The following is a 26,899-nucleotide window of genomic DNA, read 5'->3' on the forward strand; positions in this document are numbered from 1 at the left end:
TTTTGATACCTAATAAATGATTTTGATCCGTTTATGGAACAACCTACCTGAGAGAATTCGTTGTGTTCAAACAATAAACTCTTTCAAGAAAATGCTGAAAGATTATTACCTTTCCCTCTAATTGTAGTATTTATGTAATTATCGTATTTCTGTTTGTATCTGTAAGTATATTATGTAATATGTGTATGATATTTGTATATGTATGTATGTATGTATGTATCTATGTGATTATTATATTCTTTAAGTACGTATATAATATTTATGTATAGGTATGTGTTACTATATATTTTATTATTTAAATATTTATAATTCATGTTAATTTTTGGCTCACACTACCGAAGTTATTATATTTTTATCCTCTACCCGACGGTTGCCTGGAAGAAATGGCTTATAGCCATAAGGCCGCCCACTGTATGCCGTTTGTATCTTTTATTTTGTGTCGTCTTCATTTTGTATTTCCTATACAGTGAAGAATAAATAAATAAATAAATAAATAAAAAGACGTGTGGCACTCGGGGACTGCCGCGGTAAAGCTATTGCATGCTATGCCTTTAAGCCACACCTCCGTGCCCGTCGGAGTGAGGAGCGTGAGGTTTTTCGTTACGCAATTTCTGGATTCGGTCCCCGCGCTCAAGGCCCGCGATAAAAGCTATGCAATAGCTTAATAAACATATTTACATACATGTACCTATTACCTATCTTAAAAATAATGACGTTTATTATATTTCTGCTAGGAAATAAATGCTATTTGAAAATTGTTCGTTACCAAAGGTTACCAACATCATAAATTCAAGTTCAAGTATAATAATAATAATTAAAATGGGAATTGGGAGTTGGAATAGTTATTAGTTTATTACCTTAGATATTAAATGGTTCTTATACACAATGCATTGATTTTGAATTTCCCGCTACTTTAACATCCCTCGGTCGATTATCATAATGCATTCTAGATGGCGCTAGCTGTGAGAAAATAAACTTTAAATTAATTCACTTAAAATTATTTTATTAATTTATAAATACTTTAGCGTGTTCTAACATATTACTTTACATATTCATGTTTATAAAATTATAGTCATTTCAAGTTGCTGTATGCGAAAAAAAACTTATTTCGTTTAACGCCATCTATGGCTTCATCATAGAACTAAAAAACAGAGTATATAAAATATTGAAACGACATAGATTATCAAACAATAAATATTTAAATCAAATTAAAAATTAATTCCATACATATAAGTTTAGTTTATTTTTCTAAATGAATAATAAATACTGGATTGCGTATTTCCACTTGGTAAATTGGTTAGCAAGTTTAATTTTATTATAACCATAGACTCTCTTGGTTTATGTTTTTGCCTAAAAAATTCTATGCCGGTGCATGACATCATCTTGCTCAAAGATTAAAAAAAAGAAATTACCTTTAAAATCGTTTTCTCTTTTAATAATATATTTTTAAGATTTACTTTTCATTCAATCCTTAAGCATAGTATGTTTTGTTTCTTACTTCTTATAAAATTTGTATTTGAAAAATTATTTTTATTATTTGAATAAGCAATTATTATAAGAGTTAATACAGTTAATATTATTCAACATTTTCTCAATTAAGGAAATAAACTAGTATCAATGCAAGACATAGGTAAATTATCTTTATGGGCTTATTTTAAGGATTTTTTTTTCACTTTTCAACCTTAACTTTTAATCTATATTTAAAATAATATTAAGGCATATCTTAGTTAATTATTTACTTTTAGGATATTATATACATAAACTGATAAAAGGTTAGGGATAACACAAAGCTTTCTGTTGGCACAAAGCAGAGAATGTAAAGTATTGAAAGTATGTACTAAATATTAATCTTTGTTAGCGCATGCATTATCTACAATTTACTTAATCTATGATATGGGCGGTAAGGTGATGCTTCGCGACGGTCTTTCGCCTTGCCCTCGATGCCGTGTTCGTACTCGTATTCACGGATGATAATTAGAAAGATTTGTATGTGAAAAGTGAATAATAACGTATTGATATATTCATAAGTGATTGGGTTATGCATAAAAAAGATAAAACCGGCAAAAAAACGATTAGTTATTGGTGTAAAGTTTGACTTGGGTTTCTGAGTAAGCCCGAAAGTGGTAGCGGTATTTGTGTGAACTGAAGAACTACATATACCCGAGGAATACATTCCTGGATTAGTTTTGCAGGTATGATTAAATAATAATATCAACTTGTATTATATTTTTTATCACAGATCTGGTAGATAAATACAATCTTAAACTTATTTTGTTTATGAACGTTTCGATGTAGGTGTCCCAAATATTTTTTCAAATCGAGTTTGATAGCTTGTATACTTAATCAAACAAAAAGTGGAAATCTACAATATACGTATGAAGGTAAATAACATATAATTGTATTTCAATAGGCAACAACTTGTAATATTTATCGCCAAGCAAAATATTTTATCAACTGTTTGATAATTAGTAACTCCAGTCCACACCCGTAACAGATTGCATAATGTTAAAGAAAGTATATATTTATTTAAGTTTTATTCTTATCTTATCAAAACCAATAAGCAAATTTTACATTTAAAAATCGACTCATCTTGCAAACATTTTTGTACATGAAAACTTACAAGTGCCTATTTATACCTTATTTTACAACCACCTATTCGAAATATCGCTTCTAACGACAATTAATAAAGATAGTTTCATCTATATTAATAACTAGTGGTCCGCCCCGGCTTCGCCCGTGGTACATATTTTGCAATAAAAAGTAGCCTATGTCCTTTCTCGGGTATCAAAATATCTCCATACCAAATTTCATGCAAATTGGTTCCGTAGTTTAGGCGTGATTGAGTAACAGACAGAGTTACTTTCGCATTTATAATATTAGTATGGATTAATTAGTAAGTATACATATTTACTACTTTATATATTATAATATAATATATACCTAGTACATATAATTTGATCCTATAGTATGTTGAATGAGCTGTGACTATCATGTTGCTATGTGCTAAGGCCGCACACCTCACATTCATTGCTGTGCAAGGTCTGATGATAATGTGCATCTATATAAATAGATTCCACGAACAAATATATACAAAAACAATTTATTTTATAAGTAAAAACTAATAGAGTAAATTTGTTTGCAAATAGTTAATACTAAAAAAATACCTTTCAAAATATAAGTTGGAAACCTCAAGTCGTGTAATTATTTCTTCTTCTAACCAAATCTTGACATGAATAATCATATAAAAAACTTCATTTGCCATCAATCATGGGGATTGGTAGTAAATTTTTAAATCTATATAAAAAAAATATTCTTGACTTGTCTAGATTATCCCATTCTTGCGCAGAACCAGAAATTATTAAGAATATTAAATCTTTTGCTTGAGTGAGCAGTTCATAAATATTATTTTTATATTTTTTGTACAAATCTAGACAGTTGAAACTAAGAGAAAAAGGAATAATTCTCACACAATATACAAAACTATCCTCATAATATTTCTTATTTATTTAACGTAATGGCACCGAATTCCGACCACTGATTGATACGGCTAAATGAATCCTTTAAAAGATAAATTAAATACTCTAGAGGTCATAAGAAAAAATGATATTATGAAAGATTACGAACTTATATTTTAAAATATGCACATAATTGTATTTCATAATGGCTTTTTATTACTTAAATTTGGATTTTAACTGTCACGACTGGAAATTAACTGAAAGCACCATTTTCCGACCGACTGAGTACGAATGCACGTGTTTCCGACCACTGAGTAGCTAGATTCCGACCAGCCAAATATTTTCTACTAAAATCAACTTTATGATAATAGAAATACAATGGAAATTCGTAAAAACCCGTTTCGTCTTTTCACTGCATCACGCGTGGACCGATTTCGATAATTCTTTTTTTATTATATTACTTGAAGTAGGTACGAGGATGGTTCTTATGGAGAGATATTTTAAATATGTACTACGGGCGAAGCCGGGGTGGACCGCTAGTTTTAATAATATTTGAGCATTTATTATAATAACAAAAACTAACTCTATGTTAGACTGTAGTAGTTTAAAATAATTTGGAAAATCCAAAAGTGCACGCCTCATAATTTTTTTTAATAAATGTTTATTAATTATTATTTTTGTTTATTTAATAACAATTAAACCACATCGAATCAGACCCTGAAAAATGAAAGGGTTCTATTCCTGAGCATACTCAAGCGTAAGAGAAAAAAAAAGACTCGATTAGTAAAGTATTTCGGTCGCTATCGTGTTAACAAGAAAATCCTCCGCACATACAGACACACGGACGTCCAAGACAGAACTTTTTTAAACTGTTTTTTAACTAGTTTAAATAACAAAAATGACATCAAAAATATCATGAATGTTAAAAATAGTGTTTTTTCTTAATATGTGTGTGTATGTATTATCTTACAAGTGCAATGTATGATACATAAAGACATTTTAAGTTTGAAAAATCAGATGTTTTGCGCGAAGTGACAGTAGTACCCACCTCAACGCTTCGCTTATGAGGCGTGCAATTACATTTACATTTACAAACTCAAACTCATAAAATGCCTCACTGGTCATCCACACTAAATTAGAATGTCCCATTGACTACTTTGCCCAATTCTAAAATCCATTTCACCAAAAGTATTATTTCAGCTAATGAGAATACTTCAGCCTCTTTTTTATCACTCATGATGATGACCTGAAATAAACGCATGCAATTTAACTCAAGCACAGCGCAAGCAAAAGCAACCCAGTTGGACGGAAACAGGGAAATAAATCGCACCTAGATTCCGACCAAACCTACATTTGCGTAATAAAGCCTCTAAACCGAAATTGATATTCATTTTTAGTTCATTTCTATTTCATATGTACACATATATAAAGATCTCACAATTTCGTAGTTATGCAATTATGTGTCATAAACGTAAAATATAGGGTTTTTAAACCAGACCGGTCTTTGTTAATGAATAACAAAAAAATCAAAAAAGAGTGTCAGTTAAAACGAATATTACAAATAATCCATTAAAGTTAGCATTGGTCGCATACAGGTGTTGTATGTAAGCATAGCGTTTAGAATAAATAACTTAATACGAAACCTCCACAAAACAACATGCATAATAGAAAATTACCTTCTTTTAAAAAGTGCGAAATTCCTTTTACCGACCGATTCGGTCGGATTTCGGAATGTTGTTATTTTGACAAGCTCCTCATTCCGTCCATAATTATTTGTCCAAAAAAACCTATAAAAACACGCTATCTTTGCATGTATATTTTAAAATTAATAATTTAAAACACCAACAAAACGTTTAAAGTAAATTAACCACAAACTTATCAGAGTATTTAACGTAAAAATCCACATGTTTATTTTCACCGTTTTATGTTTTTTTCGCATTCAATCCAATACAAACTACACCCTCGCCTAGCTTTTCTTGGATTGACGAAATGTCGGTTAAAATTTGAAACCCAATTTTGGACAGATGACGTACGATAAGTGATTGGATCGAAAGCCTTCAGTTTCACGAATGTCGCGCGTATTTTAAACGTTTTATCAAATAAAAATCAAAATGGTCGGATAGAGGAGGCTAGTCGGAAACCGGTGCCGTTACGTTATTTGTTCACAAATAAACTTCTGGGCCAATCATTAATGCCTGAATATAAAGGTAATCCTAATCATTATAATTTACAATATAATTCTAATCTGTTAAATGATAGATTACATTATTAATGAATATAATTAATGGATCAATTAATTAATACTACGCTAATATTATATTCACCTCTAATATGACATCAACCATAGAAATTGCTTTAAAGTAAAGTGCCAATTGTAACAAGGCTAAAGGCTAGTGGGAATGATGTCATTGACTCGTCATGTGTATTTGGGATTTGTAAATATGTAGTACTTTTAGTTTTATATCCTTTGATAATGTTTTTGTCAGTAATTTTAAGATTATTTAAACTTTTACATGACGTAACTTCTCTGATGATATATTTTTCCTAATTTTCATTTGTGATGTTTTGAACAGACTTAACTTTGTCTATAAATGAATTCATCACAAGCATATTTCAATTGAATTTGGAAGTTCCTGACAGAAACTCGTTCAAATAGACTATCAATCAAACAACTTTACAATATTGTATTATTAAAAGTTTAATCTCTCTCCCACTATCTCGGGGTTATAGGAATACGAAAGTGTTTAGAATAAATATTTGGAGATTTTAAATATTTTGTGAAATTCAAATGAAGTTATCTATTTTTTTAAGTTTGGTACTAAGAGTAAGCCAACATGTAATTCTATAAAAAAATGGCACATTTTAAATACAAGGTTAATCATGGAAAAAGAAGCTGTAGGTGCTGTGCTGACGCAGGATTTTCGGTCGCGTCGCACATTAAAACAAACAAAAACCTGCCTCTCAGCTGATGCTGTAAAAAATTAGAAAATACTTGAATTCGTTAGGCTTTAAGGTAGTTCTTATAATGGAATGTAGAGAAAGTTTAATTTGAAAATGTATAGCCTGCCTTAAGAATTTTTATAATAAACACCATAAAAATTTCTGTGAAGAAATTGAGAAATGTAGATCAACCGCATGAGTTTATTAATATGAGAAAATCTTTGTGGATCCCATAGTCTTTAAATTTTGGTAATGACTTAGTATCATATTAATTTAATGCTAACAGGGCAAATAAGTAAATATTCCCTAAAGAATGCCCAGTATAGATTGATAGTTATTATTTCAAGGATTTAGCGGTTGTTTGCATAATGCATAGGTTTACTATTGTGGCATGCATAATTAATGTAGAGATGAATAAGACCTCCCACTATTATGATTTAAATCATTAAAGCCTTATTTTTGGAACTGATTATTTTGCTCAAGAACAATATTTTAAAATATCTTTATTTAAAAATATTATTTTTGCTAGATAATCAGTGCCTCGTCAGCCTGAAATAGTACTGCTTCAACAGATCATTTTATGAAATTTAATAAAATTCTGCGATAATCAGATTTAAATCCGTACAATAAATTGTTTTAAAAATAGGGTGCACACTGCCATTATTTTTCACTATTTACCAAGGACAAATGTGTAAAATATCGCAGTTCACTTAGCTTCCTGTTAAGGAAGATACTTTTTTCTAAACAACATTCTGTAAGTCTCATAATATTGTTATGGCAGATTCGCGATGTATTCCGTAACGGACGTTTCAAAATATGACCGAGGGTGTACGAGTTTATAACAGGGGTGGAATGGCCGGGTGGGGGGCGGGGTAGGCGTGCGTGCAATAGGGATATGCGGTCGGCCGGCGCCGGGAGTTCGCTGCTCGATCAATAGCGACAGTACAGTACAACGGATTGCTGTGTCCGCTCTTGTGCGTCGCTCGCGTATCATATAATACCCCAAAATACAGTGCAGTGAATTTGTGTTTTGGATTTGACATGAGATAGTCCCCGCTTCGGAAGGTAGGTTCGAGATACCGCATTGTTCTCTTTCATTTTTGTAACGCTCGTCTCGTAAATCGATAGTTTGACGTGTCGTTTCTGCGTTAATTGGGAGGATGGCTTGTTTGAAAATTTTTCTTAATCATAGTTTTTTAATATAACAACTAGAAATACCCTGGTTCTGGAACAATACTAGAATATTTTATAAAACCAGCAAGCTTTTCTAATAAGAAACCTGAATATCGGTACTGGAAAACCATTTTTTGGACTACGTGGAATCAATCATTAACTGTTTCAGAAAAACGAATGATTAACTTTAATAAATCAAGGCTTCCTAAATTGAATATTATAAAATATCAGGCTAGATTTTTTTCTCCACGCCCAGGTGACCTAGAAAACTGGGAATTTAGGTATAGGGAGCAGGCGCGGACGGGTCTAGACAGACAAATTGGATTTTTCGTTTCACTTCACTTTATGTCTAGCCTTAAATTCCGAAGAATTATCATGAGGTTAATTGATATGATCCGAGGACGGCTGTTTTCGCTGCCATAATTAAGTGGGAGACATGTAGTAATCATTTAAATTCCATTAGATGTGTAGCAAGATCGAAGTACCTTCTTATCAGTTACATAAAGAGTTCTTTATATTTATTATTTATCATTGTAATAAGACATTTGCTGCGAAAGTTCGGAGGTATGTATTTAGAATATGAAACAGCGTTTTAAGATTTTCCTCCGATGTTTTACGCCAAGTTTCGTTCCCTGTGCATGCCACTATGTTGTGTCTAATGAGCTTGAGAAAAAGTGCTCTTTTGGTTTTCAATAGCATTCTTTGTAATTTCCTAATGTATATGTCATAACATGCACATCTGCGTAATTGTGCGTCATCACTTTTTGTCCAGTGTCTGGCTTCTCCCATACATGTATTTTTAAAATGGACATAATACTTCCTTTAATAAAGACCGAAATATTTATCGATACCAAAATGAACACAATAGGTAGATGAGTTGGTACAAAACATCGAATATCATTCACTATTCTAGCGTTCTCCCACGGCGAAACGCACGAACGCCTCTCAATAATGTTTATATCTAACATTAACACTTTGTACTTTTATTTTTGGCGTCCGTTTCAACCGACTAGAGACGCGATTGCGGAGATGCTGGGTTTTGTTATCTTACGCTACAAATTACAATAACACTAAAATATTAAACGATGTTCTTATTTAAAAACGATCTTAGCGTCTCGACGTTCGTATGATGTCATTAGTTTTATAAGTAACTGCAAGATATTCATCAAATACAATTTAAAGATGTGGTTTTTGCCGATTTTGTCGCAGTGATGTCATACAATAATATAAACGCTGTCGCAGATGGCAATTGCGACAAGGACGTAATATTTTTCTGTCTAACTATTTACAGTTGCGAGTTTACCTACAATTTTATTCAATGTAGGTATAGATGTAAATATAAGTTGACAAATATTTCATCCGTTTCGTTGGATATCTTGCCCAACCAGCTTTAAGTTGTATTCCCAAATTTGGCGTATTGGAACCTGTAAAACGATGCAACAAGCTTCGTTCCAACTGCATAAGTTACCTCATGTTTTTTGTCCAACCGATTACAAATATTTAACTGTTAAGTCCATTTTTTAATCATGATGGTTTTTAATGTTATGGGAACTTGTTCGGTTGGAAACTTTTATGGCTTGTTGTTTTAAAATTAAAAAAAAAAACACGAAGGGTACCATCATTGATGTCTCTCCTTATTATAGTAAAAAAATAAAATAATACAAATAACCACTTATACTTATAACAATATGAATATTTTAACTACAATTTTTTTTTTATAAATTGTTTATCTATTTCGTAAACAATTGAATATTATAAAATATTAATTATCAGTACAAATTACACTGGACTCTGCTACAAATTAGCATTATGACGTCTGAGGTATGCTTATTTGATGGATTTCGTAACCTTCTTGAGATGAGTAATATCTCATTGTGATTTGTATGATTGATTTACATGCTTGTAAAGGTCCGTTTCTTCTGAACATACGTTTGTTACCAAATTATTTTGTAATGCATTCAAAACTTGAAGTAACTGTGTTTACCCTTGAATAAGATAGTACTCGATAATGCTTGTATAATTTAAATAAACACGATGTACATATGTGAATTGTGAATCATATAATTTGGGCTGTAAAATTATCGCTGTTCTCGTATTTGACCCATTAATCGACCCCGATGACTGACATAATAAAATGTTATTTGTTCTTGAATCGATTCTGATATTATCAGTACGAATATCAAGTGTTTCGACCGTTTTGACTATAATTATGCCGCGGCCGGTATGATAGTAGCGAATTTTGAAAATGAGGAAAATTTTATTCTTTAAAATCATGTCTGATCTGTCATACGTGATCATGCAAAAAACAGATAATTTGGCAATTTTTATACTAAAATGTATTGTATATGACGGGAGAAGGGCCCAAAGGCTATTTTTAAAAAGAGTGACGTCAGCAATTCTGACGTCACCATCATCAGAGCAGACGCTCATACTCGAAGTAGAACGCCCGTTGGTATTTTACTGCCTTTTTTAATCTACGTCGAAATTATAGAGAGAGCTCCGTACGCTCCGACGGCCGGCGAGTGAATGTGCGCTGTGCCGTCGGTCGCTCGTATTTAAAGCAAACAATGACTCACAAGAATTAGTTTGAGTGTTGCCACTCGAATTTTTACAATGAATTTTCATCAGTTTTAACAAACATTAATTATTTCGTTAATTTAATTATTTCATTAGTGGTTGATTAATGAATCAACCACTTATTTAAAAAAGATCAAAGTAAACTTTAGCTAGTTATAATTATTTAGTAGTTTGAGGGTAGTCGTTTATCGTCGTTGCGCCGACACGGCCATACTGACAGGCGGTGCGCGCTCTGCACCAGCCTCGTTGTAAATGTCTCGTTGTAAAAGCAGGTCACTAATGCGCTGGACTGACCAAGTGAAATCTGCTATAGGAATTTGTGTATCAGACTGCACCAGACAGTCTAGTAACAGGAAGACATGGCGGGAGATCGTGCGGAAAGCTGTGTCCGCCTCCACTACCAATGTGGATGTCTCAACGTGACCACGACCACTCTGCCAAGAGTGAATCGACAAAGAAGAAGAGAACGATTCTCGGCGTATTTTGTGTCGGTTCTCGGAGAGTCTCGAAGGTTCTCGTAGATTTCTCGGAGGTTCTCGTAGATTTTAAGTGTAACACGGCCATACTGACAATCGTACGTCCTCGTACGCCTTTTCTCGTATTACAACACTACGGCAGTTCATCTCGGGATTTCAAAAACACACTGCCTCGGCCACACTGACCTTTCAGAATACTGAGCACTCCACATGACAGAGACAGTCCGTTCGCGTATCATGTGATCAACACCTACTCATTTGTGATATAGGCAGATTCTCGAAGGTTCTCGTAGATTTCTCGGAGTTTCTCGTAGATTTATGCTTATCACAAAGAGAGGCGCAGCTCAGATAACACACACAATTCCTTCGATGAACTACACTCCCGTTACAATAATCCACGTAACAAACTTTTACTTTACACAACGCACGAAAAAACACAAACGCCAGTATGCCGTTACAAAACTACGTAAACGTTTAACATTTAAAAAGAGAGAGCTTGAATTCTATCCCACTTCTGATGACGGGAGAAGGGCCCAAAGGCTATTTTTAAAAAGAGTGACGTCAGCAATTCTGACGTCACCATCATCAGAGCAGACGCTCATACTCGAAGTAGAACGCCCGTTGGTATTTTACTGCCTTTTTTAATCTACGTCGAAATTATAGAGAGAGCTCCGTACGCTCCGACGGCCGGCGAGTGAATGTGCGCTGTGCCGTCGGTCGCTCGTATTTAAAGCAAACAATGACTCACAAGAATTAGTTTGAGTGTTGCCACTCGAATTTTTACAATGAATTTTCATCAGTTTTAACAAACATTAATTATTTCGTTAATTTAATTATTTCATTAGTGGTTGATTAATGAATCAACCACTTATTTAAAAAAGATCAAAGTAAACTTTAGCTAGTTATAATTATTTAGTAGTTTGAGGGTAGTCGTTTATCGTCGTTGCGCCGACATATATTATCGCAAACCTTCGACTGGTGCTATTTGTAATATACCTACTTTTCACAGATGGTTAAATATAGTTTTGGGTTAGCCAGACGCATGGAATACCGGACATGGAATATCAGGTTTAAATATAGGACTATGAATCTATCTTATATTCTCACGATATGACGAAATAAAGCAGGAAGAACAATTTGTATCGATGATTGCATTTTCGCAATAAAGCTACCTATAACTCTTACTTAAATGGAAATTAAATAAATAAATTTCATTTAGCTCTACATTTCTTCATAAACAAAAGAACATTTTACTTTCGGGAACTATTGAGTGCTGTTGATTTTTGACGAAGTTATTACCACCATAGAAATGCCGCACTTTGAACAATGCTTCACTGTAGTCAATTTGAAATTTGAACGGCCAACATCCGTGGCCCTTTCACGGTTGAGTAACCCGGCACGATAATTACGCTAACAAAAGGGTCATGAGTGGAGAAAGCCTAAACTTCGAAGTACTATGCGTGCCAACTAAGAATAGGACCGCGCTTGCTGCCAACTTCACACGAAAACTCTCAAATTAGTACTGCCAGCAAAAAAATGTGCGAAAAAGAATTTTCTCATAATTATTTTTTATTGTTCATGATTATATTTAATTATTGTATAATCGTTATATTCATTAAAAAATACTATTTATTGAATTTCACTGATGGATTATGGATAAATTAATTATACAGGTATGGAAACAGTATTCATAAAAAGTTAACATTTTCATAGTTAATGCGGAGATAGCAGTGACAGCGACAGCAATGAAGATTCAGAATACGACGACGATGACGCTGTGTTAAGTGGTGTAGAGGAAATATTATCCGATTGATAAAAACTGAAATAATATATGTTTTTTTTAATATACGTGCTTTTATTATCAAATCCTACTCATTCATAATAAATTTGGCGTGAAATGTATTAGAAATACCAACAAAGCGTACATTAAATATTTAAACTGAATATTATTTCTTTATTGATTTTTTTGCACACCATACGCTTTGGTAATGAAGTTAGCGCGTATTACTGAACAATATGGCGTCTTGACAGTCCTATTCTTATTTGGCACGCATAGTACGCATTCTTGTGCTACTAAAAATGTCGTTTTCTTTCATTGTAAATTGTAATAATGTAATATTATGTCGTTGGATGATTTTCATAGCACTTAATTTAAGGATAAAGTATTTATTAAGTAACTAATGGTTAAATCAAAGCACCCGACGTAATCATTTTCAAATTATTAGGTTACAAAATTTAAAAAGTATGCTGCGTCGGAAATAGTACAGACAAGCTAACGATCGCCAGAAAGAAGCCATATTTCTGTTATTACGTCTAGAGTGAGCGTCTTTATATTTTATGGTAGCCGATAATATGTTAGTAAGTAGAGTGCAATAATTGAAGTCCGTGTTTCTAATCCTTTTCTAAGACTGTAATCGTTAAAGTTGTTTTGTTTCCATGCAGACATGACCTACATTGAGTTGCTATTGATATAGGTAGAGAATATTATTGAAGGCAGTGATCTGTGATGCCTTACGTATTGTAGGCAACCTTTTGTTCTGCCGTCTCTATTGGTTGACCTTTGCATATTACCAATATTACAGGTACTCGAGTGTTATATACGAATCATCTATTTTGTGCAACAAAATTTATGACTTTATAACTTTTCATATAAATAGGTCATTAGACATAACTTTAATATGTACATATTTAATTAGCTTCTATCAATTAATAATGGTACAATATTTAGTAAGTACCTATTTATGCTATTATTTATATAATACTAGCGGTCCGCCCCGGCTTCGCCCGTGGTACATATTTCGCAATAAAAGGTAGCCTATGTTCTTTCTCAGGGTCTAAAGATTATCTGTGCCAAATTTCATCAAAATCGGTCCAGTAGTTTATGCGTGAAAACCATACATACATACATACATACATACATACATACATACAAACCTTTCCTCTTTATAATATTAGTATAGATTTAGTAAGTACATAATATGCACCGGTGGCCACAAAAGGCATACGAAGACTATTGGACCGTACGGAATAAAATTTAATATTCCGATGGTCGATTCCTGAATCCTGCTCTATAAGAGTCAATGAACTCGAATCCAGTTCATGTCTTGCAGTCGCTAGCTCACGTAACTACCGCTTTCTGTATACAATATGGGCTCTTTCTGCACGGTATTATCACTATTATCAAATATTGATAATTCGGAATATGTACCTAAAATGACATTGTGTATGTACATGTTATGACATCGTGTATACAGTCAAAGGAACTTATGAAATAGGCTAGACTATTTTACTAGTCTTTGAAATTAGTTAATAATGTAGCTGTCTGTAGTCTGAAAAAAACATAATATTTATCACATGGTGGAATGTTATAATTTTACATTTCATCACATAAGCTATTCTTTATTGCTATCCAAAATCAATGTCAATTCTTTGAACAGTGTCCTAGAGTTTGGACCGATGCAATGCTGTAAGGTGAATTGGTGACTCATAAAATATATGAATAAATTATATTGTTTACAATCTTCTAAGGCAATGCTTGATAATAATACATTTTATTTGTGAATGATTAACTCATCCTTTTAAAAATTAAAATATCCATTTGCATGCAAACATTGCTATTACATAATATGTTAGCTTTTATTTGCAGTGAATTATATTTAAAGCTCTTAGTGTTAGTGTTTTCGTGCAAGTCTGTAATCAGAACTCAGATAAAATTCATTTAACCGGTCCGTTAATTCTCTTAATTACAGAAGTGAGTTGTTTTCTTAATCTTCGGTTATTTGTCCTGTTTTTCTTACGAAGTACAAGTAATTTCATTGTGATTTCAATTACTTGTTAGTTGTTACTATGTAATATGAATGGAGACGCTTATCTCTTATAATGAAGCCCATTCAAGTCTGTACTAGAATGCAGCATTCAATTTGACAGAACAATTTGTCGGTTGTTGGTTCGCAATTGTGGCAATCAAGCCGTTCTTCTGGTGTCTTGATGTGGTTGTTTTGTCTCTAACTTACTGTTACGTAAGTACGAATCATTAGTAACGTACTCAGTCACGTCATTCACCTCGTTTTTGTTTCGTTACCATGTATTTATTACATGGTAACGAAACAAAAACGAGTTTATATCGAACACGATTTTTATATCGAACGCGAATGGTGGGGTACTATAACTTCGTACAATTTTTATCATAAGAACGATTAAAAAGATTTTTGTCTAACATGTGATAAGTATACTATAAATAATCGGACCCAATTTTTCGAATATTTTTTTTAATGCTTGATTTTCAGTTACATGTTTACTATTTAATGGCTGAATTGCGTAAACAGTATGTGCATTACAAATTAACGACCTTGTACAGCATATAAACGTTAATTGTTAATTAAACTAAAATATGAGAATGATACCACGATATTTACCTACCTTGTACTTTCAGGACATCATGATGATGAATATATGGTATGAATAATTATTATAATCATTGAAAAATTACTGGTGAAATAGTCTCTCATAGCTGCGTTGCAAATTTTTACTTATAATCGAAGTTAAAAATTATATTAATGTTCTAATGTAAATAATAAATATGTGTTAAACAATACAATTTACGAAACACAATATCTCAACAGTTGTTTTAGTAAGCGAAAGTTAAATGTATGGGTCATCGGTCAAGGGTACATACAACCAAGGCTGTTTACGTATAATTTGTAGTGAATATTATCGTTGTATGAAAAATAGCTTTTAAATTTAATATTAAACAGTGCTCGTTATCTACGGATTATCATGTTATGGATGCCTTTGTTGCGATGCATTTCACTGTACTGTCTAGCCTGGTGAATAATTCATACCTCGTTATTGACACGGACCGTTGTCGCACAATAACCTATTTTTCCATGCTATCGGTACTTGCAATTAAAAGATTAACTTGCGTTCACGTTGGAATTCGCTTTGAACATTCTGATCGCTAATTAGTGTCTAATGAAGTAATTTTAAGTTTCACTCATCAAGGGCGGATGTTTAGAATGTCTTGAACCTGCATAAATTAATGGAGAATATTTGATTTGCTTCGCGTTTTTTTACAGACATCCCTATGTAAACTTTAAATGTATATTTAACTACATACCTACTATTATTATATTATATTTTTTCATTATCATTATCAGTATTGTGTTTTGTACAGATACCTAACTGTCTGATTTGTTGGTAATTCAATACGAGAGTAACATGTGTATCTTCAATGTGTTAAATGATTGATTAATTCCTAGTATCGCTGAAACTGGATCTGATTTCTCGCTGAATTTCCAGAAAGAACCATTACCATGAAATCATTTATTTGAGCTATATTTTTTGTTCCATTGTTCTGGTGTCTGGTCGTTCGAATTGTCTTTAAATTAACATTAAAACAACAGTCTAATCATTTCCGATACTACTGGTCTTATTTTTTGTAAATCCTGAATTTAAGAGTACTTTTAAGTCAATTTACTGGCTATTTCCGCTAGAGATAAATTTAGCTTGTTTTCATCTTAATACTGCGTAGGTACCTATGTTCTTATTAGCAATGTTATGGTATCCTTGTCACCACTTCATCTTTATTTACAGTTCAAAAAAGACCCTTATTAGCGAGCACCAAGCCAACTAGTTAAAACATCAACGTCAGCAATTTTATAATTTTTTATGGGCACGAGTTATATTGACCTAAATAAGGTATAGCGTCATCGCCGCATCGAGGCACAGATCTTGCATGGGGCGTGGCTCTTGTGTGCACCGAAGAAAAATTGGATTTAATAACCCTTGGAATGGGACCACTGCCAAGTTTCACATTAGAAATGACTAAACCAGGAGTGGAGTAATGCAAAATTATTGCTATTTGCTTTATCTTTTAACAAAATCATTGATCATGGACGAAGGAAAGTTTTTAGGGTAAAGGTCTGTATATAAATGGAAAAGTTTTACTTATTTTCAGTCAAGTATGTAAAGTTATCAATGTAAACAATTTAAATTCGGAAATTTATTACCTGTTAACATTATTTTAAAGACCGGTAATCGATTCTTAACGACAAAGTCCCGTTAACGCGTACAATCAAATGAAAGTAACTCTGCTACGCCGCTGCGTACCTATCCAAAGTTTATTGCATGTGAACTTAGTTGCGATGGAGTGGTTACACATTGTGTGCTACATTCGCAGCCTCTTGCCGAAGTGCACTCTGAAAAAACAAAAACCGGTCAGACTTGCAAACAGAGCCGGCCTTCGTGGCTGTATACTGTACAGGCTGACAACGCCCGATGACGTCAACCTGCTTATGTCATACCATTATCATTACTCGCCACAATGCCAACCGGACTTACAAATCTTAGCCCTAAACTAGAGTGTTTTTAATAGACAACAAGTGACTGTTATTGCGTACGTATATTTACGCTTCATTTGATAGATTTTCTCAATAATGGTAAAATGATTTGCTCCGCACGAACAGTTCCATTAGAATTTATAACACATACTTGAAATTTCCTCAACATTTATCTCAGCACGAATTTTCTGACAACGTTTTTTCTGTTTTACATGTACTCCTGAAAGTATTGAACCCACACATGAAACGAACGATGAAAATTAAAATAAATTGTGACTTTCTTGGTAGGGAAGAAAAATAACCAAAAATTGGGAACACGACCCATCTGTGGCACTTGTAAGTTTTCATTAGGTAGGATCTCTCATGTGTAGTTACTATCGTATTACTGATACTTTCGAATTATAATCTTTTGACGTCCATATAATTAATGAAATGTGTGATAATAGTGATAAAACATTGCATTGTAATGTTTCTGATAGGTATGTAAATAAAGTACGAAATAGATAATTCTCGGCACTGACTTCATGTAGCGGTATAAAATGACCTCCGCTGGGCGCCATTAACTATGCCTACCTATAGAGGTATACGTGGTTGGCAACAAATTAGACTCATCCTGCTCTAGTAGAGTTCAGTGCCGACACCCACGCGCAATCTCATTGACTCTCAACTCGCAGCTATGATGGTGCAACCGTAATAACAGTGACGGAATGGGAATTGAATGACAAACAATGGGATAATTTTAAATTATAGGTTGGTACATAGATGACGTCCCCGTCTATTTTTGGGACAACTATTTCGGAACGCGATCGTTCGTTGGCATCGTAATCTTATCAATGTGAAGGTGGATTGGACGAATCGAATTCATGGTTTTGACTTGTGACAGTGATTATATTTGCTTTTATATTATTTCCTTAATGTGATTAACAATGAGATACTGCTGATGAACATAACATCAAACAATATAAACAGACGTCAATAGAAAACTAAATTAAATTATGACAATCATTCTCTGGTCGTCATTATTTAGTATGATCGTTTTGATAAACAAAGTCTGAATTGGATTCATTGGTCTTGTTTAAGTAATTCGCACCGAATGTACTCACGTGAATTTAAAAATAATGGCTTTAGGTCATACGGACGGAAAAATAACATCACGTCAGCCAAAAGTAAGATGATTATCAAGATGTGAAAATTGTATGACTCTTATGAGGTTCTCTGCGCCTCCACCTAAATTTGTATCCCCGGCATTTTTGACTATTTTGGGTGAACTCTAAATTCTAATTGATATAAAATAATAATCGATTATAAACCAATGTTTGTTTTGATGTAGCTAGACGCTAGTATAATTCAAAAGGCAAATAGTAAGTCGCTACCTTTTGCTTCTGTTAATCATCACGTTTCGACCGCTGTTATGTTTATAACAATTATTTATAACACGTGGTCATGGTTCCTGTCAGAGGGGAGCGCAGCGTCAGTGCAATGTTTAACGCACTGTTTGCATCGGAAACTACGCCAAGGTTTTGTTATACTTTGTTGCGTATTTACTACAATAGCAGTTATGTACTTGTTATTTAATATATTAACTTGCAAGTGGAATAAAAAAAAAACTTACACAGTCTAGTTAACATAATCTTTTATTTCCATGTCGTTCGTGATAACATTAAATAATAAGTTCGGTAACATGCCTTCATGATACGGTAAGAGTGATGACCGGTACTATGACGAGCTACTTTTTAGCTATCTCTCACTAATGCAAGGTTAATAAAGCAGGTGGAATAGAGACGGATTGTATGGCAGTAAAGCCACACAAGGCTTCGGGCGCGGTCTATATTTGGGTTAATGGATCCGTCCGCACTCCGACATGGGAAGTAGGTACCTGTCTGTCGGGTCGCTTGCTAATTCCATACCACTGATAGTTTGTTTAATCTCATATTTCACGAACGCAGCTATTACAAATGTTTGTATAGAAACAATATTTCGATTGCTCGCATGGTATTCGTGGCGTTAAATCTGGTCCAGTAGTTCTGAGCTAATGACTCTATATTTAGAGCTGACCGGTGTCAACACTGAACGTACACAACATAGCGAATAGGAAGCTGAAATCGTGACGACTGCTCAATTGATGTTGTCTTAATTTTTATTTTATAAACAAGCAAACGAGAGAAGTTGAAATATAATCCAAAACTTCAAGCGCTTGGTGAGGTAACAATGTGTCTAGACGCCGGAAACCGAGGACGATATTGTTAAAAATCCATTACAAAAGAATGTCTTGCAAATTGTGCTCCCGTAGCATAATAGCTGCAGGCTGATTATGGAAACAAACAAACAAAACAAAAGCTCTAGCGAGTACGGTTAAAACGTAGGAATTTCGTGGCACGCGGCGTTCTGTGACGGGGCGGGGCTTGAATAAACTAAACGATGAACAGTTAGTCGAGAGCACTCAAAATAAACTCTATCCCATTGATTTAAAAGCTTTCACACTTCCGTGATCGTGATTAAAATCGCATCATTTCCTGCGCTTTTATATTATGCAATACGCACATGCTAATGACTCGTTGTCGGTGTTCAGACGATTGTTGTTGCCCGGTCTTTGTTTTTCTAGATTGTAACGGTTGTAACCACCAGTATCTGAACTTGTAACTGAGCATGCAGATTTTCTTTCAATGTAAAAGAAAATTGATTAAAAGTTATCTTAAAGTGCCATATTCAATATCGTCACGGTATAAAAATATGAGTAAGACCTCGGTATAGTCCTTGCATTCATTTGCTTAAATGGATATGAATGCATCGTCTTAAATTACAAAGTTTACGTTCTCGCTGTAGGATGAAAAGATATGGAATTATAAGTTTCACTGTTGTAACAAAACAAAATGGATTGTAATATAACGGAATACGGCTTCAATTGGATACTTGAAATAAATGCTATATTAATATCGGTGAAGTAGCTGTACTTCTTTCGCACTTAAAAGTAAACGTGAAATGAAAACGATTCTACGTGGTCGTATACGTTATTTTTCGCTTAGTGAGATCCTAATGATACCTACTATGTTCAGAATACATAATCCCACCAAAAACATTTTCATGTAAAATGTTGCCAAGACGAGTCCATATGACTCGCACTGTCAAAAAGTTATCAGATCTCATGTAGAGCCAAGCTTCTAACACTACACGCCCTAACTCTACAAGGCCTAACTTCACAAACTCTACACCTTAGTCAAAATATGTGGCCTGGCCATTTCGCTACATTCACATCGGCGTAAGGTGAAAAATTAATTCACTGTTCATTACTTTTGTGTTATACAATAGTTCTTGTAGTAACGAACGGCCAAGCCACATATTTTGACTAAGGTGTAGAGTTTGTGAAGTTAGGCCTTGTAGAGTTAGGGCGTGTAGTGTTAGAAGCTTGGCTCTACATGAGATCTGATAACTTTTTGACAGTGCGAGTCATATGGACTCGTCTTGGCAACATTTTACATGAAAATGTTTTTGGTGGGATTTCATTTCTTTTTGTAAGTTGTTTGTAACAATTTTATTTTTTATTTTTAGCTACTGTGTGGACGTAAGAGGCAGGAGACGTTCGCAACACTTCTATTCATTCATATTTATATGATCTGATCTGAAGTATATGTCTCAATATATGTCGATTAAATTTTTAAAGTTTTTTTTAACAAGGAGTACCTATACATATATATATCTAGGGGAACCAAGTTTTAGATTATTAGATTAGACCTCTAGCGTCATCAAAATTTAATTTAAAATTACAGGTCTCATACAAACTCCCATCCCCTAGTTTAAGGGGTTGGGGGATGAAAGTTACAAGTTTTATAATTTTTTTGTTGTTTGTGTGCTAATACTAGCTTACATACAAAATTTCAGCTTTCTAGGGCATTAGGAAATACCTTAAGAATTTTGATGATCATCAGTGAGTCAGTGACGAAATTAGCGTTTTTTAGATATAAATAAAATCTGAAGTATAAAAGCTAATGTAATTAAAACTTAATATGTTCAATAAGTCCGCTATTGACAATATATCCCGAAAATTTTGTTAATCTAGCATAATCCAAACCCAAGTTATGAGGGTTCAAAAAAACGTCGAAGCGCTTCGAGAAAAGGTAGGTAGTGCCCGTGCGCGTAGTCGCTTGGCTCGTCTTGGCGGGGGCACTACCGTGCCCCCAGATGATGTGAGTGTGTCTCTATGGTCGTATTCTACGGACCAGTTATGTGAGTGGGTATTATCTAATACGTTGCATGCTGTTATGTTATATCAGCTTTATCTTGAAGTGGTTCTACTAGTTACAATTCTGAATATGGTTATTTTCCTAAACTTATCAAACTAGATACTTGTGTTTTTCATAATTGCATTATAATTATCGAAGTCGTTAACTGTAATGGGCACGGACATGTATCAAGATAGACTAAGCGAGTGTATGTACTTCCCGTGTCCAAACTAAGATTATGAAACTTACTTGACGCTGGCCTACACTCAGTCCGCGCTTGCAGTTCGCCAAGGAAAGACGTGAAGCTGAATAAAGTAAAATGCCGAATTACGCCGTTATAAACTGTAGAAACTCCACAGCTGTGAGTGGCCGAGTTAGCAGAGATGTTTCCTTCCACCGGTAAGTAATTTTCTAATCAGAATATGCACTATTTATTTTAAAATCAAATAAAGAATATCTGTGGAAAACGATCGTGACAAACACGGATACCAAATCATACGAAATGATTCGGAATACATTGCGGCTTTTACTTGGCACGGTAAAGATCGAGTCGTATGATAACAAGCAATGTATAGCGTCTTCTCATTTTTCTGTTCTCATTTTTCTGTCCAATTTTGTGGTTAGTGATGTTCATTTGATGCAACAGTTCTCGATTCTAATCGATTTTATAATCGAACAGAAAAATGATAATTTGAAGGAGCAATTTTTCAGAAAAAAAGGCATAGATTTTTTTTGTCAAAACTCCTTATTGCTTAGACTATGTTTGTTTTTTCAGTTTTCCAAGTAACCCGAACATAAAAGAAAAATGGATTGATGCAACGGGACATAAAGATTGATTGATTGACAGTTTCATTACTTTCTTTCGATGGCCTCTCTAGTACGTATTACACGGTAACTCAATGGGCATATGTAAGAAAAAGCTAAAACACATTAGTTTACTTGTTAGAATATTAAAAGGTTTATAAATTTATTTTATCATTCCTCTGTCTATGGTAATTATCATTTTTCTGTCTTGAATCGATTTAGTAATCGATTACGATTCATTTATTTAATTACCTCTTAGACATAGATCTAGTTTGATCTGATTTCTTTCGATTTACTTCGATGGGATAGGACGATACTAGAATCGCCGCGCGAGTGGCGTCCTAATCGATTTAGCGTAAAATGAAATTACCATCACTAAAAAGCGCTCGTGACGTCATAACGCGTCAAGGTCAGTACAAAAAATATGACACGCTTGGTTTTCATACAGATCGCGGTACTTGCGTAGTCTATCTATGTCTGTGGTAATGGGCCTTAGTGATCAATCTTCAACATAGTCTAGCCTAGATAGTGCTTGTAGTCACCGGAATCAGGACATCCGTCTTTCGAACCGGAATGACTTGTCTCCTGGTGGATCTATTGCGGAGATGCTCGCTATTATAACCTTAATGCCATTGTCGATAAATGTCAGAGTTGCATGGACGCGGTGCATATTATGTCATTTGCTATGCGGTGTTTTGTACTTGTGTAGGGACACTCGGCTTTATCATGGGCCCCTCTTAATGGAGGTAGCGTGAGTCGTGACGTCTACTCATTTGAACGAGGGGGCGCGGGCGGTGCGGAGTCGAACAGTATCACGTGCCGCAGGACTCTTGTCTAGATTTAGTGCTTTTGTATTTCAATAGCATTTAGGTATAAAGAATAATAATAGCAAAGGATTTTTAACACGCTATAGGCCCCACGCACTAATAATTTCACACTGGTAAATGTAAAACACAACCGTGAGGTACAAAAAGTTATTTATTTACATAAATAATTTGCCTTCACAGTCATTTTGACATTATCGCAAAACATGATAGATTGACTGCATCACACATACATCAGCTACTACTAGTAACTACACATGTTTTAGATATACGGGTAGTATATGCTTTCGTTTATTTAATTAATACAGGTTTTACAAAAGGCTTGAAAGAAAACTCTTCATACACGTAAAAGGTCTGCAAAGTAAGGGTTAGGGGAAGTTATTAAGTGAATCCTTACATGCACACGTGACTGCGTAATAACAAGTATTATAACTTACTTCAGCGAAAAGCTTCTTGCTCCTTGCCAACCTTAGTTGGGGGTTTTACGTATTTACATTATGTATTATATGTATATATTTATAAATTGATTTTAGTGTTGCGTTCGAATTTTGAGTTATTAGTTTGTCATGAAATCTTAGTTACTTGAAGGAAATTTAAAGAATAGTACTGGTGATAGCAATATTTTTTTAGTAATTACTAATTAACATTAAAAAGACATGACAATTGCTAGGAATTTAAATATCACTTTTATCTTTGATTTTGTTGCCAGAAGAATTTTAATTTAAGTAGGTTGTTAAATATTTAATTGAATCACTTTTTGTACGGTCTATTTATCTGCAATGCAGCAACCGCTTTGCATAAAATCAGGTATTTAAATGACTTCTACGAATTTATGACACAATCAGAGAAAAATTATAAATGCATTAGTGCTTTGTGCTTATATTCGTGGTTTATTAATGATTGTAAATGTAACTACCATGGTATCGACGACGCCATGTCTGCCTGCTGAGGCCATTGACCTCGCTACACAATCACTTGGTTCGATACTTTCCATCACGACGATCTTAGGAAGTTTAAAAAATTAATAATACCACATTGTTAACACAAGATAGGTGCTCAATTTTTTGTTATATGTAGTCTTTATGTTAACAAAAATTCGTAAATATTTGTATTATCAAACTTTAAGATAAAGTAGCTAATTACGTATACCTAACTGAAGCAGATCGCCGACGTTGCAGTTTCAGCGTATTGTGGATGTGACGACGGCTGACCTCAATTGGGCAACTCATGTTATTTTAATTTAATTAAAATATTCATTCTATATTCGATCGTCGAATGTATTAGAATAATTTTAGATATAATATTTCATTGTAATTTTTATATAATTAAAGTATTAGAAAGTTTTTTGGTTTTTTTTCCAATCTGTGGCTGTCGCATACTTATTTGGCGCAGTCGGTAGGATATCCGCAAGTAGTATTCAAGACCAATTATCTTACATCGATATAACTATACGTCGAGAAGCTACTTTGGGGGCTTTCAAGCACCGGCATCGGATATCACGAATCTACAGTTCTGCAACAGCCCAGGGGAATCCAAACTTCGATTCACGGAGAGAAACCAGAAAATGCAGTATATGTAAGTACACTTGAATTATTCTCGTGTTGCTTCCTTTATTCCTAAGTGTATCCTTTAGCACAAAATTTATCACCCTAGAGCCTTTAGGTCGCGGGACCCTGAATCGCGTCAGGCCCGCCAACGTGTAGTAGATAACAATAGAGATACAGATTTAGATAATAGTTTATTTTTAGATAATTTATTCAATTTAGAAATGGCACATCCTAGAGACCCGGACACAATTTTTAAAGCCCTTCGCTTAGTTCCCGATTTTGACGGAAATCCCAACATTTTACCTCGGTTTATAAGAATATGCGATCAAGTAGTTGTGCAATATTTGAGCACCGAACCGGGTAGCGAGTTTTCAAATTTGTGCTTGCTGAATGGTATCCTTAACAAAATAACTGGGACCGCAGCATGTACAATTAATTCTAATGGCATACCGGATAGTTGGTTAGGTATTCGAAGTGCTCTGATTAATAACTTTTCGGATCAACGCGATGAAACCGCCTTGTACAATGACCTCTCCTTAACGACGCAAGGTAGTAGAACACCTCAAGAATTTTATGAGCATTGTCAAACTTTGTTCAGCACTATCATGACCTATGTGACGTTACATGAAAGTATTGCCACTACCATCGAAGCGAAACGCGATTTATATAAGAAAGTGACGATGCAAGCGTTTGTACGAGGACTTAAAGAACCTCTAGGTTCCCGTATACGCTGCATGCGCCCTCCTACTATCGAAAAGGCGCTCGAATACGTCCAGGAGGAACTTAATGTAATGTACCTCCAATCGCGAAATGACACTACTAAAACCCAACCAACTCCTAAGATTAACCTCGCACAACCCTCGTTATCTTTCACACCCCCGCGTCTACAGAATCACCAATCACCAGTCAACTTGCAGGCCCCTATGGCACCACGCCCGTTTAGGCCTCCTACACACCCATTTAACCAAAATCGTATGCCCACTAACACGCAAAGAATGTTCGCTGCACCTCCACCTAACTATAATCCTCGGAGTAATGTATTTAGATTACAACCACGCCATAATTCACCACAGACACAAGGCCCTCAGCCTATGAGTGGGGTACAACGATTCACTCCTAAAGAATTGCCTCCGACTAATAGGATGATCGCGGGTCATGATTGGAGTAAATTTGGTAATCCACCACCATCCAATTATTTTAAATCCCATGAACTTAACTTGAACGACTCCGCGGCTTATAATGACTTTTACTACGGTTACGGTGGTTATTATCAAGAACCTGACTATACGCAGTATTATGACTACTCTGATAATGGACTTACTCATGAACCCACCTATGACATGACGTATTACGATACTACTGTGAACAACCCACCACATGACGACTATCAAACGCATTTAGGACCTAATCAAACCGAACAGGATTTTCAGGAGGATTCGAATTCACCAAAACCAAGATAGAATTGAATCTTCAAACGCAAAGACAGTTACCATACATTCAGATTAGGAACCCACCTTTGAAACTACTTATTGATACGGGTGCCAACCAATCCTTCATAAGCCCTGAAGCTGTCGAGAAATATTTTGCAAATTATCCTCTCAATTTCGATCCTTTTGAAGTAACCAATATACATGCGACCAGTAGGAATAACTATTCAATAACCTTACCATGTTTCGATGAGTTTAATGACCCTGATAGTATGAAGCTTTTCATATATCGATTTCATGACTACTTCGACGGACTTATAGGTTTAGATTTATTAAGCGGTTGGGAAGCTCGAATTGATTTAAGAGAAGGTAAACTGTTAACTCGCTCTGCGTCAAATCCTATTATGATGTACAACTCTTGCAACGTGAACTTATACGAGGATATAATTCCAGCGGGAACTTCTAAAATCATTCGTATTCCCGTAGACACGATTGATGGTGATGTACTCGTTAGGGAGCAAGTACTTTGTAATTGCATAATTCACGAATGTATTACTACTATTAAGAATAACCGTGGTTATTTGGAGATTGAGAATCCTACACCAAATGACATCATATTTTCATTAGATACACCAGCGCACGCAGAATTATTTAATGTTGAGTGCACGCGTACTCAACAATTAAACTCACGCGCACGTGATGTCATTTCACGTTTACGAACGGATCACTTGAACGAAGAGGAAAAAGCTAATCTTATTAAGCTTTGCTCCCGCTATTCTGACGTTTTTTACATTGAAGGGGAAGCTCTTACCTTTACGAATAAAATTAAACATCGAATAAGAACTACTGATGAATTGCCGGTTCATACAAAGAGCTACCGATATCCATTCGTACACCGTCAGGAAGTAAGGGACCAGATCAAGAAAATGTTGGAACAGGGTATAATACGACCATCTGAATCTGCATGGAGCTCACCCATTTGGGTAGTACCAAAGAAGATAGATGCATCTGGTAAGCAGAAATGGCGTCTTGTGGTTGATTTTCGAAAAGTCAACGAAAAAACGCTAGACGATAAATATCCTATTCCCAATATAAGTGATGTTCTGGATAAGTTAGGGAAG

At 34.4% G+C, this 26,899-nt stretch overlaps 1 protein-coding gene across 7 annotated transcripts in view; it reads left to right on the forward strand.

The window, feature by feature from the left end:
* The first annotated feature begins 1,897 nt into the window (after positions 1-1,897).
* The window catches only part of beta-Spec (spectrin beta chain), an 88,178-nt gene continuing 63,176 nt past the window's right edge, over positions 1,898-26,899 (forward strand). For 6 of the 7 annotated variants that reach the window (XM_089697201.1, XM_089697203.1, XM_089697204.1 and 3 more), the window contains exon 1: positions 7,302-7,460. The gene's annotated coding sequence lies outside the window, so the exon portion shown is untranslated. Of the gene's footprint in view, positions 2,193-7,301; positions 7,461-26,899 lie in introns of those variants that run through there. The other variant, XM_089697200.1, reaches the window with a different exon arrangement.

Source organism: Colias philodice, chromosome 7 (genome assembly GCF_061535455.1).
Source record: "Colias philodice isolate Cphi_HAF_F1 chromosome 7, ilColPhil1 Martin Lab GWU primary, whole genome shotgun sequence".
Taxonomy (NCBI): Eukaryota; Metazoa; Arthropoda; class Insecta; order Lepidoptera; family Pieridae; genus Colias; species Colias philodice.